Source organism: Oenanthe melanoleuca, chromosome 1 (genome assembly GCF_029582105.1).
Source record: "Oenanthe melanoleuca isolate GR-GAL-2019-014 chromosome 1, OMel1.0, whole genome shotgun sequence".
Taxonomy (NCBI): domain Eukaryota; kingdom Metazoa; phylum Chordata; class Aves; order Passeriformes; family Muscicapidae; genus Oenanthe; species Oenanthe melanoleuca.
This window is the reverse complement of record NC_079333.1, coordinates 88,493,171-88,505,694: the sequence shown is the minus strand read 5'-3', so window position 1 is coordinate 88,505,694 and position 12,524 is coordinate 88,493,171.

The following is a 12,524-nucleotide window of genomic DNA, read 5'->3' as shown; positions in this document are numbered from 1 at the left end:
TGTAGCAGCTCCTGGCAGGCATGACACAGTTAGCAGCCCATTGGAATCCCCCAGGAATCCAAGCCTTAACACAGGAAAATAAACATGTGTTCAGCCCTAACCACTCCAGAAAACACTGAAAGTATGAACTGGGAGTAAATCCATGCATTGTTCCTTTACTGACTGTGCAGACAGCCTGAAATAAAGCCTGGACAGATGAGGGTGACTAGATCACAGGAGACTACTAACTCAAAATCCTAATATGATCATTCAAGTCTTAACATCAAATGAATCATAACTGTTTATCATTTTAGCAGCAGCATTCCACTAATGTGCATGCATTATGATACTCAACCAAATGTCAATCTTCTCTGTGTGAAGACTGCCAGAACCTCCCCCAAACCTGAAAAACATAACACATTGATTTTTGTGTCACTCAGAAGTGAAGTCACAGAGGCCTTGTTGCATAAACTGCTAATTAACACCAAACAAAAGGCTAGTCTCTGCCCTAAGGAACTGCAGTTTAATTATGACTGGAGTCAGCATGTAAATACCAACAGAAAATAAATGAACATAAGGGTTCACTTAAGATTTCTCCAGGGAAGCAGGTTTAAGGCATTCCCATCCTCTTTCATCTCAGCTGCTGCTTTTAGGATAGAAGAAGTGTTCCCATTTGAAAAAAAAACCACATTACTAAAGTAAGGGCAGGACTGGGGAGCTATTATCTCAGATCTTTTCACTTTTCAGGTCTGAAGTGTAACCCTGAAGAGGGTTGGATCAGCAAACCTGATGATGGCAAACAGTGTCCCACAGCAGCTGGTGCTTCAGCCTGACACTCGGTGCAGTGAGCTGCTGCCTTTGGGATTGCAATGGGGCACAGCTGCCAAAGAACCAGCAGGGTCACAGGGGGCAGCTCAATAAGCTCAGTGCCAGTGTGCCAGCTCCAGGGAAGTGTTTCAGCACCACTAGGGTGTCCTTGTGCTGTGAAATAGCAGCGCTGGAGGCACTTAGTGCTTGCTCAAACCATAAAAGGTGGAGGTCAGAATCTTTGACAAAGAGCTGGGAGTCAAAATTGCTTTACTACATGAGGCCCAAAAGGAAGAAGTCTGGAGCAGTCTAGAAGCCAAACCCTGGTCAGTTAGGTACTGGCTGCATATTAGCCACTGACAGTAAAATATCTTTTGATTGTGGAGGGAAATGGGCAAGAGCTGAAATTCAGTGTTTTTTCATCTTAAGGCAATGAATGTGCTTTTGTTTGAACACTTCAGAAGGAAGGAGCACATGAAGTTAAAAAACAGAATTTCCCATGTTTTGCAGCAGAACAGGACAAATTTAATCATTGTGATAAATGGCAAACTGTACCTGTATTACAATGTCCAGGCTATGGGACAGGATATCTACTTTGCTCTTTTATTGTCACATAGATAAAGGAGTGGCACTGTCTTCTCATTATAACATGCCTGACTTAAGGGATAGTTGTTATCACAGTGACATTTTCTTGTAGACTTTACACATACAGTAGCTGTTATAAAAGTAGAAAGAGCTCCTCTCTAAGTCTATTATCTATACACACCAACTGGGCTTTGCTGAATTCCCCATGTAACTGTTATGCTTTGTTCAGCTTATAAAAAAACCTCTACAGACCACCACGAATTTATGGCACATGTCAGCTTTAAACTTGTTTGTAAAGGTTTAAAGACAGGAGTTGTATTCCCTGGATTAAAATTAATTTTAAATGCTTTAATGGGGTGAGCTCTCTTATTGAAGACTGATATGCCTGCAGGCTTTATAAAACACCAGCATTCTAGGATGCAGAGATATTTTCTGAGCCAGGTTGCTAAAGGATATCACACACCAGTGGCAATTACCATTCTCCCTTTTGTGGTCACATACAATGCCATAAAAAGGGCCCCAGCCTTCCTTATTTAATTGCCTGATTTCTTTTCATCTCAAGCACAGGGCAGAAGAAATGCATTTAGCTCACCCTTGTAAAATAGCACACATTTTCTTACTGCTATGCCTTTGAAATATCACACATGACAGCGAATATTTAGAGAACTTCATGAATGGGAGACTTGTAAGCAGCCTTATCCTGGGGATATTTATTGGCACAAAGCTTCGGTGGCATCATGCTTCAGTGGTACTGAAGAGGTAAGACAAGTTTGTGCTGGTGGATGTGAGTGCGTGCAGACCTTTTCTCTTTCAGAATGGTGACTTTTATCATAGTCTGATTACCTCAGGATCATTCAATTCATGTGAAAGTCAAACATTTGCACACTTTTCGTTAGACTGTTTTGAAAGAAGAGAGATGACAAGGCCACTTTGTAGCACTATTATCTCATTGCAACTTGACAGGTGATTCAGGTTCTGAAATCCAGTGTGATCGTGGATGAATTGCTCCATGGAATGAACAAATTGCACGGCTTTGCCTCAGTTCAGCTGTGCTTTAGGAAGAGCAGAAATTACAGAAATCCTGCCATCCTCACTGAAAAGAGTCAGGGAACATCTGATGAAGGTGCTAAGCTTGGGTGAAGTATTTAGTAATGTTATAAAATTCAAAATTAATGTAAGATGTTCAAACTTTTCACTAGAAAGTGAAAGATCTGAAGATCTCAATGATGAAGATACTACCAAGATGTCTAAATGTCTGTATGCTGACACATAGCCACTGATAACAGTCACTCAGCATAAGGTGAAACAGGAATGATATAAGAGAGATGGGGAGAAGACGAGAGAAGAAGAAATGGTCAGAGAAAGGAAATCAAATGGAGAACAAAGTGGACTGAGGCTCTATCCTGCTGCAGTCTCTTCCAGTAAGAGCCAAAGTGGAAGTGCAGCTCCAGCTCAAACAGCTGGCATCAGATTGCTGCAAAGCACAGGGCACTGCACATCCCTTTTACCTGGCTGGGACCTCTGCTCAGAGGCAGCAAACCCATGGGGAGAATTGTTCTGCACCTGTTGAGCAGTGCCAGCAGCAAGCTGCCTTCCCTGGGCCCCTGTGCTGACCTGCCAGTCAATGCCAGTGACAGCTCCTGAAAGAGAAGAAGGAAAGACATTTTTTTGAGACACACATTTTCACACCTCAGACAATAAGGGTTTATCTGTTAAAAGTTATGAAATAATGTTTAATATTTGCCCATAATGAGATCTGGACTGAAAGACAGATTAAAGATATAATTCTTTTTAGCCAGTTGGCTTATCGAAAACAAAACAAGAAAAACACCAGAAGAAACAGGGAGAGTATACAAACAGCAATAAAGATACAGGCTTTTAAAATATGTAATCATTCTGTTTTGCACAGAATGAATGAGTCAGAAGCTCAATGAGCTGCAGAAAAGAATTTCAGGGGGAGCATGAAAACAGTCCTCCTCCATAGTTGGATAATTTCACTTACGCCTGGAAAAATAAAACCTCCATATTCTAAGATTTAATATTTCCTTTTATATTCCTTCCTATATAAATTCATATGTCAGTTCCCTAGCACACATTGGCATTAAACTACCAGTTGTTGTGCTAAAAGGGATTCAGAGGCAAAAGTATTAAAAGGAAGGAAAAAACAATCAAAACTTCCACTGATTCACTGAGGTCCCCACTCCCTCTCTGCTGGCTGCAGGGGGAAGTGGTAAGAGCCCAGTCAGGGCTGTCACTGCCAGAATTTACTGTCTGAGGGACCTGCTAGCTGAGCTACTGACCCACATCCATCAAAATGAGCCAGGTTAAAGCTGAAACAGGGTAAAAAGTGCTAGCACAAGCAAATCTTCACAGGGGACAGTGGGCATTGCCAAGCACTCCCACTTGAGGCATTGCTGCTGTCAGCAGAGGATGTGTGGTTGGTCTCTTGGAGCTGAAATCCATAAGAACCTAACAGTCTTTAAAGTGAAGGTTTCTATTACTGAACCTGTGCTGTGCTCAGTGTGGTGGTCCCTAACCTAAGCCCTACCCCAGGGGTGTGAGAAAAGAACACAGGCAATTAATTCCTCTTGGTGATATTTGCACGGGAGGAATTGCACAGAACATAAATGTATATTTTGGGGAAAGCTCAGCCATGAAAATAGGACTGCTAGTAGTTAATCTAGTTGATGAAAACAGGAATGATAATTCTCAGTCTAATTTTAGCGTGGTAAACTATGGACAGAGCTCTAGCTAAAAGATAAACACACTGAAATTTCTGTGTTTCACTGTACTTAATAAAAGAACTGATATCAAGAGCAATCTTTTGTGGAACTTATTTTTGCCATTGAAACAGCTGAGAAGCATCTCCAGGATTTTGTGTTTATTTACACACCAGTTGCACTTAAAATTGCACTAAGAGCCTAACTGAGCTTAGGGACATTCAGATGCTCAAGTCCAAGAAGAGCATTTGTAAAGGGGCAGATCCTGAGCCTTTATATGCCAAACACAGCTTAACTTCTATTGCTGTAGAAGGAATGGCCAAAAGGTATGTTGGGCAAACCTTGTAAGTATATGTAGTATCTTTTATTAAGCTAGTCAGCAAAAAACAACCAGCCTTTTGGATAAGGATGCCTTCTTCAGGCCTGAAACCAAAGAGTTTTTTTTTTTTGTCTTCAGCAAGTGTTACATCAGGATTGGATAGGTGTGGGATGTTGTTTCTGCCATAGGTAAGAATGAAACACAACTGATTAAATGCTCATCAGTTTACAGAATGAATCCATATAGAAGAGGATAGGAGGAGATGTGCCTGGGGGTGAGCCTCATCTCATCTATAGATGTTTCTCCCAAGAAAACAAATATATATTCATTTATATGTACATATATACATTTGAACTTCATTATACACTTGTATCTTTGAGGGTGATTTTCATTTGCAGTTCAGAGTAAAAGTGAAATGTTATAAATCTTATGGCACAAAGCAAGTGTTAACTTATGAAATATGTCTGGTGGCTTACTGGAGTGAAACACAAGGGTCTATAGAACAGGCTCATGGAGTCTTATTGATTTCAGAATAAGATTCCCACTTTCCCCACCACTAAGACCCTACCCCATAGATTTATGCAAATTCACTCTTCTGTCCATATTAATTGGTCAGCTTCTTCTATGATCAACTGGACAACTGTACTAGAAACAGACTGAAATATAATATAACCTGAAAAATTCCAATCCTCCCAGCCTCACATCAAAGACTCTCCCTTCCCAAAACACATGAATATGAGGGATCTTCCAGTTCTGCCAGTCCAATATGCAGAGGAGCTCTTGTAGGGACTAATGTAGAACAACTTTTGTACTGGGACAGAACTGACTAAAATCCAGCTGAGACAAGAGCTACTGGTAGTGGAGGTGTGCTTAAAGGTAATACATGCACTAAATATCCTTCCTTCAGTGTATACTGAAGCAGCAATTAAATATTCCTTTGGTCTCTGGCAGCTGCAATACTGAGATAATGCCCAAAAAAGCAAGAGCAAAACCAAAGCCATGTGAACTGATATGCTTCCCAGGGGCTTGCTGGCAGAAACAGGAGCTGGTACTTATTCTGCAGCTGGATGTGAGACAGTCAAAAAGTGAGTACCATGCCAGAAGGAAGAGAGAAATCCAAAAATTTTGTGTTTCCTTCAGCCAGTAATATTTTTTGGTAAACAATGTTTTTTTTAGGGGGTGAAGTACTAATCAAAGGACATGCCTGAATTATTGAAAATAGAATGTACCTCTTACTTAATATTACATGTTCAGGACAGCAGAATTTTGAGTTTTCTCCTTTTTCTTTTTTTTTTTTTTTTTTTTTTTTTTTTTTTTTTTTTTTTTTTTTTTTTTTTTTTTTTTAGGTGTTTAAATATTTAAAGACTACCAAATAAATTCCCTCTGCACAACTAGCTACTTCGAGATAAAACTATTCTGGGAGTTTTAAGTATCAGCACTGGGTGCTTGAACCAAGAAGTGAGACTTAGTTTCCATGGCAAATAGAAGCATCTCACAAGCAACTAGGATGCATTTTTTTAACCTGCTTTGCATTGCAATTTTGCAGGGAGTGTGCAACAGAGATACCTTGGTTATTTAAGCCCTTGTAGGGCATAGAGCTGTCATGGCAGCTTTTCTTTCATCAGGTTAATTTTGAGACAGGATCAGGGAGATGAAGCTGTAAAGATTTTGCAATTTTTAATTAAGAAATTGTGTAAGTATATGAATAGCCACATGATAAACAAAGTAACCAGACATGAAAAAGTTTGTTTACACAACATGTACAGCAATAAAAAGATACATATAAGGAGAGTGATACCACACTTCAACCTATTAGAAAACAGTGGATCCTGAATTATCTCTCCCTGTGCTTTAATGAGTGCCCACTTGTTTATCACCAGCATCTTTATCAGAATTTCCAGCAGAGCTGAGCCATACAAAAGTGTTGGTAAAAAAAAAAAAAGAAAAAAAAGAAAAAAAAGAAAAAAAAAAAAAAAAAAGAAAAAAAAAAAAAAAAAGAAAAAAAGAAAAAAAAGAAAAAAAAGGAAAAAAAAAAAAAGAAAAAAAAAGGAAAAAAAAAAAGAAAAAAACCAGAGAAGTCATGAGAATGGAGTATATGAATAAATTATGTTCTAAAAGGAAACATATGTTTAAAATATGTGTTAATATGGCACTTAAAATAGTCAAAAGAAAAAATATTTCAGAAAATAATCAAAGCTTGTTGATAAAAACTGTGATTCCCTAAGTGATGGTGAGCAGTTTCTCATTCAGTGAGACCAGTCAGACTACTGACAGATTATGAGATATCTTTAAGCCTGTTGTAACTCAAGCAGTAGGAACAAGCAAAGGGCTTGAGTCTTATTAAAAGTGGTGATGACAAGATGAATTTTATTCCTTAAATTTCAAAAGCATTTCCAAGGAGATTAAAAAGAATTTATTTCACCTAAGAAGAACAACTTGAAAGAATACAGCTAAGTGAAAGGACATGTCTTGGGCATTTTTTTATTCCAAGGTCAATTTGAATCTTTCTTGAATTATTTTAGGACTAATTCCAGAATTAGTCTGGTTTCAGGCAGTGTAATTGAGATTAGAACAACGTCACAGGACTTCTTCACACTACCTGAAGAAGCATGAGCATATTCCCTTTTTTCACTCACTGACAACATCATGGACCAATCTGGAATTATTAAGAGGTTTCTCCAGCAATAAGTATGACCAGTAATTTGTTACTTTTCAAAAACCATAACAAAAAAAAACCCAAAAAATCTTCTCATAGGAAGAACCTTAGTTTTTAAAAAACTATTTCTCAAATGATATTGTGGCTGTAGACTTCCTATACAGATGTATTCCAGCTGCTGTTTCATCAGAAAGCACCACTTCCAATCACAGGTATATCTTTAAATGTGGCTTTATTTCAGTTACTTCTAACGAAATCTGACACTACCCAGACACATCCTTTTTAACAGAATCATAAAAGGATCTCTTTATCCTGTTGCACAGAGTTGGTATTGAGATCTCTGCCAGCTGCAAAACATGTTTACTTGAAACATATAAATTGGACAAACGTTTTTAAAAATATGTAAATAAATAATAAATCTGATACAATTTTTATAATGTGGCATATTGAATTTCAGCTGGAAAAGTACAGATTCCTAAAATATCCATGAATTTTCATACACACATCCCAAAATTTCAATTGTTCTTTAAGAAAGTAGCAGAAATACTCAATTTAAAAAAACTGAGCTTTAAAAATATTTTATATTATTACAGAAATGTGCAAGAAACATCAAAATTACTTTTCAATAATTAAAAGATTTCATGGGTGGGGTTTTTTTTTGCATATTTAAGCCTTGATTTGTCTATAAGTATCTATGTAATGCTTTGTGTATGCCTGGTTTCAGAGGCTATGCATGTATTAGATTTCAGTCGTGAAAAAACAGCTTAAGTCATTCTATATTTGTCTGATTAAACCACACATATACTCTCTATGTATCTACCTTTTAAATTTTAAAGGTTATGTATAATATTTTGTCCAACTATTATAACAATTGAGAATTCTATTACACTGACATTAGAGTGCAACATTTTTTTTTTTATTATATGAAAATACAATTCCAAAAGTTATTGTAACAATGTAAGTATTTTTAATGTCAAGCATATGCTTTCAATATTACTTTTCTACTGTGGTTTTTAAGATAGAAGATTTTATTTAAAATCTTAGTGAACATAAGAATTTAGGAATAGAATAACTCTTCTTCAGAGGATTAAGAAGACAGGGTAGGCTGTTACTGCCTCCAGGCCTGACTACAGAGGACATATCTAATATTGAGTGAACAGAGCTTGTCAAATACTACAGACTGGATTTTTCAAATCTTACATAATCTTCTAAGAACAATATTAAAATAATGGGTGGCCACACTGCTGTAAAAGCTAGCAGAGGACTATACCTAACCTTATCTCATCCTTCAATAAGACCCACAGAATGACCCACTAAGAGCATACAGCCTTTTTATATGTTTATTGTGATCTACTTCACAATGGTGGATGTAATTAAGCTTAGCAAGTATAGTAATCTTATTTATATTTATTTCCACTGCACTTTTAAAAGTAATCTCCCAACCTTTGTAAAAAGACTAAAGTTCTTCTGTAACCCACAACTGATCAGCATTCCACCATTATATTGAGAGTCACACAATTTGTCAATTCTGTGATCACAGCAACACTCTAAGTGGCAAATTACCATAAATACTGTACAACTATGGCAAATGGGTATGTTTCCCTGAAAAGGTAAAATAAACTTGTGACACAGAAGTAGAGAAATTCATATCTCACTGGATTGGGCTGAGAGCTATAACTTCCTAATCCTTTTAAAATGGGCCAGTTCAACTCTGAGACAGTCTGTTATCAGATCAGTGATTTCTTCCCAACCCTCAGTTCCAGATAAGTGCTTCATCCAGTTCTCATCTCTGCTGTGAGGTGAAAGAAAGAAAGCATTGTTCTTCCTCTTCATTGCTTTCACAGAGATGACACCAGGGCTGGAAAGGAACCCAGGGAACCAAGACCCCAAGGTGCCAGGAGACACTCAGCAGACAGCAGGAGCTGCTTTTGCCTCTGCTGCCAGAGGGCACCTCCATCAGTCTCTGCTGAGATGTCCCCTAAAGCTCATCTAGGCTCAGGTAGCAGTAACTATGTCAAGACAGACACAACTAGCACCATCACCAGTCCTTTACTAAAAACTTTTCATGTCTTCTCTCAGGCAACCCTACACAGCACTGACTCCTTCTGCATTGGCTAACCCCAACCTGTCCCTTTCCCAGCCACCTAATCCTGTCTGTCCCTCACACAACTTCTTCTTACCTTGCCTGTCCTCTGCACAACCTCCTCACAGCAGTTTCCATCCCAGACTCCAACAGACCCTGATTCTCAAGTTCCAACTGCAACTCACAGCCAGCCCACTCTTTCAGAACCCCAACCTCACTGGGCAGGCAAGGCTGTTTCCACCTCTCAGTAATCAGTACAGCTGTAATTCATTGGGAAAGATTGCCTTCTGCACTATCCTTAGAACCTATCTTCTCAGTCTCAGGTTGTTTCCTTTGAAAAGCCCTGCTTGGACACAGCAGCCCATGCAGGTCTTCCCAGACATTTTTGGGAAGGCATGAGCCCATTTTGCCCAAGTCCAGTACAGAGCAAATCTTCCAAGGTCATGAAGATCTCAACAACTTGGCACATTTTCTAAAGGGCAGAGCAAAACACTGGTTATGTGTTGGCTTCAGCCTCTCACAGACCTCCCAGATCTAACCTTGCTGCCTTTATGACATGGTAGTTGCCATTTGCCAGCACAGCACTGTTCCACAGATTGGTTTGTCATCTGAGTCTGACAGAACATGTTTCAGAAAAAGGTGTACAAAATGAATGATCAGGTGCAGAATAATCTCTGTGTGAGGGCAATACCAATCTAACCTCCACTAACTGGCAGTTCTCTTATGCTCTTGCAAATGGTAAGTATATCCTGTACATTACTTATCCTGTCTAATTAACTATGAATGTTCCCATTATCTGTATCTAATCATTTTTAAAATCCTGCTAAGCCCTTGGCTTCAATTATCTTTTAGCAAGCAGTCCTAATAGATAATTACACAGTGCATAAAAAGCATTTCCTTTAAGTCATGGTTAAACTTGTTGTTTCCCAATTTCATGTGCCATCCCTTTTCTCTTCTAAGACCCATAAAATTTACATTCCATTTAAATTTTCAGTATTTTGTCTCTGTCACTGAGGTTCCCTTACTTGTCTCCTTCCTTGCATGAACTATCTCATGCTCTCATGATGCAGAGGTTTCTACATAATCCTCCTGATTTTAGCTCACTGGCATGAAACTCTCATTTAGGCTTTGTTTTGCTTTGCTTTTTTGTTCTTAGATGTGGCTACCATGATTTGGCAAACTCTCAGTTTACATAACCATATTCTCCTCCATCTTCTTGTCTATCTTAGCATTGTTTGATTTCTACTACTGATGTTGCATGCTGAGCAAAGATTTTCATTACAGTTCAGATGGTGAAAAAAGAAAATGTTTTTCCTCTATGCTGACAGAGAGGTTTGTTTCCAGCAGTTCCTAGAAGCTCTGTTTAATCCAAAATAGATAACATTATTTGTCATACATAGCTACAAGTATAAAATTCCTGTGACAGGATTTAACAAAAACACTTTGGGTCTCAGGACTGTGTGCTTTTCTATTAAGGAGGGTTTGGAATTTTTCAACAAAACATTTTTGTATTGAAATGTAACTTCTATTTCAAATGTTCCACCATCCTAGAGAAACATTCTGTGGTAACCTTTCTATCTGTATTAAGTTCACATGAAATTGTGACAAAAATGTCTGGTTTTGTGTGTATGAACAAGAGAGGGAGGCAGAGAGGGAGAGAGGAAGGGAGGAAGATTGCCAGTGCTATAGAGTTGGGTCTGTTCCCCAGGATGAAGAGTGCTGAGACTCAAGACTCTGTTCTGAGTGCTGAAATACATGGATGTATACTTGGGTTTCCTGTCTACCAGGACCTCCTGGAATTTCCACAAAAAAAAAAAAAGTTGAAAGAATCCAAGCTGCTCAAACATAAAATTTTCATACAAAGTCCAATTCTCCTTTTTTTTTTTTTTTTTGGTCAGTCCTACTGAGACTTGGAGAAATAGATATTTTCTTTTCAATGGCAGCAATTATTTTTCCCTATCACATTCATCACAGTATTTTATAGTTCTGTCTTCTGGTCCAATTAATTTGATAATTAATGAAGAACTAGTTTCTTTAGTTTTGATCTTATAAACATACCCTATGATATTTTTGAAAGAAAGACATAACATGCACTGCCATCATATTGACAGGTGCAGAAAATTATTTTAGCACTCTGTATCATTTCTACCCTTTTTTTTCATATACCTCAGAACTTCTACCCCAAACCTAGTCACAGAACAGTGTTAGATCTCATTTATGAATGTTGGCTATCATTTGTAAGAAGAACACAAACTTCTCCTGGCAACCTTCTTGCTTTTCCATTAGAGATACATTTCTATGGACATTTTAATTTTTAGATGCCTCAGGGTGACAAATTATTTTTTGGATTGCTTTTGCTTTGTGGCTGGATGAATAAGACTCAAGGGAAAACTGGCAAGGTGTGTGAGTTCATGGCCATTTGGTTAGAGAGCTCTACATGGAGAAACAGCACAGCTGGCAGCAGAACTGACATGATTCAATGAGTCTCTGCTGCCAAGAGAGAGCTCAGTACCAGAGATGGCAAAAATCTGCCCTGGACATATGATACCTTTCAAGTAGGAAGTACCCTGAGAGGAAAGGGTGGGAGGAGGGCAAGCAGCTGCTGAGAGCCAAGAATTTATGGATCAACTAGCATATATAGCTCGTGACACTAGCTGTCTGGGGGTGGTCAAATGTTGATGGAGGTGGGTCTGTTACAACCTTAATTTGCTTTTGCTAACAGCCATGGAAAAGACATCTGTAACTGGAACACAAAGCAACTTGAAGACACAGTTGGACTGCTATGGAAACCTGAGGTGTCCCATGATTTTTCAGACACCTAAGCAGTACTTTGCAAATACATTTGTTGTGTGGACTGTGCAGACTCTCTAATCCCCTGAACATCCCCAATCTGCATACTTAGGAATACTGAAGGAATTTCCACAGTGCTTTCTGAAGTTGTACTTGATAAAGAATGAGGACAAAAGCTGGTGTTTATGACCCTACAGGGTGTAAGGCACCTGCCTCTTTCCAAGGATGTTGTCAGATGATGTGAGGCCTCCATGAGCACAGGCTCAGCAGGTTTCACCTGGTGCACTCATGTAGTGCATGTTTGGTATTGCATTGTGCAGGTTTTTAACAGCTGTGTAACAATACTACTGTTCACCTCTGAGCTGTCAGGGCAACTTGTGTGCAGAGATGAATGCTATGTTCCCTCCATATCATGTTGGAATTCTGTCCCACAGCATTATTCTATCACTCACAACAAACCTCTGCCCTCAATCCCCCCAGGTTTTGGCAAAGTGTGTCTTTATTGTCCCAACAGTGGTGGCTGTTCTCTCATCTCTACAAACATACAAATGCAAGCTCAAGTTGAAATCTGTCTTTCTAGGGAGG